Consider the following 1,274-nt stretch of genomic DNA (forward strand, 5'->3'; position numbering starts at 1 on the left):
TCTCTGTGAGTTCGAGACCAGCCTGGTCTACAGAGCTAGTTCCAGGACAGGCTCCAAAGCCGCAGAGAAACCCTGTCTTGAAAAACCAAAAAAAAAAATAAAAAAATAAAAAAAGGAAAGAAAAGAAAAGCGAAAAGAAGTTTGAGGCTTAAACTCCGGGTCCTTGTGTGTGGTACTCCATCAGCTGAGATCCCACCCTCTGCTGCGGGGGGGCTTTATACTACCATCAGTATAAATGTATACTAGGGTTTACTCTGGGCCACAGTGGCAGATCAGCTTGGCAGGCCACTCACCCACCCTTCAGCCTCCCTTCACGTCCACGTTTCAATAATGGATCAGGAAACCGAATCCTGAGAAATAGAAACATATGGTGCATTGTCTCTTCTTCAGGTCTCCCTCTCTTGTGGGAACGGCCCCCAGGGGTGTTCTTAATTTACAGACGACACACTTTAGCTCTAGTCTTCACTCTCCCAAGCTGCTACTGCGCCTTCAGGAACATCTCACTTGCTAAAAATGGCGCTGAGCTACCCTTTGGAGGGGATTCTCGTCAAACCCCATTGCTCTCCTTGATTTGGGGACACAAAGCAAAGTATTCTTCATAGCCTGTGTCGTGTACTCTATCAGTGTCCTGTAGTCATTGACGTTTCTCTTCTGGCCATCGTCCTGTCCCCCCCTTTAAGGGACGCCATCTTTCCCAGACATTCTGCGGCAGCCAATGACTTCCACTGAAGCCCTTTGACGCTTCTCATCCAGCCTTTCACCAGTCCTTATTATGAGTTTTTTCTAACTTATCTAGAGCTGACCGGCTAAGAAACTGAGCCCTGGGCCTAATCTTTTCACAGAAGGTGGGAAAAACTGCTCTCCAGTACCAGAAAATTGCTTTCCTCCAGCTGGTATATATGTATCAAGACAGCTTCTGTGCTGAGTCAGCATTCCTTCTGACTGCTGGAGTACAAAGTAGATAAATACTACAGATGCCTGTTGTTGAGAGGGACCTTGGCGGTCCAAGGGGTCACGGAGGGTGAGGGACAGACACACTGCTGTGCAGGCAGAGCTTATGTGGGAGGTATTGAGATAAAGGGAGTGGGGGAGGGAAGAGAGAAAGAGAAATACAGAGGAAGAGATAGAAGAGGCAAGGACCAGTCTGCCTCTTCAGAGGAGCCACGGGACGAGAGAACAGGAATGGGCAGAGCTTGCCTCTTACAGGGACCATGTGCCCCTGTGTACAGACGTAGTGATGTAGAAGCCATAGGACCTGAGCTGGCCAGGGTATT

This window comes from Microtus ochrogaster, linkage group LG5, assembly GCF_000317375.1.
Source record: "Microtus ochrogaster isolate Prairie Vole_2 linkage group LG5, MicOch1.0, whole genome shotgun sequence".
NCBI classification, from domain to species: domain Eukaryota; kingdom Metazoa; phylum Chordata; class Mammalia; order Rodentia; family Cricetidae; genus Microtus; species Microtus ochrogaster.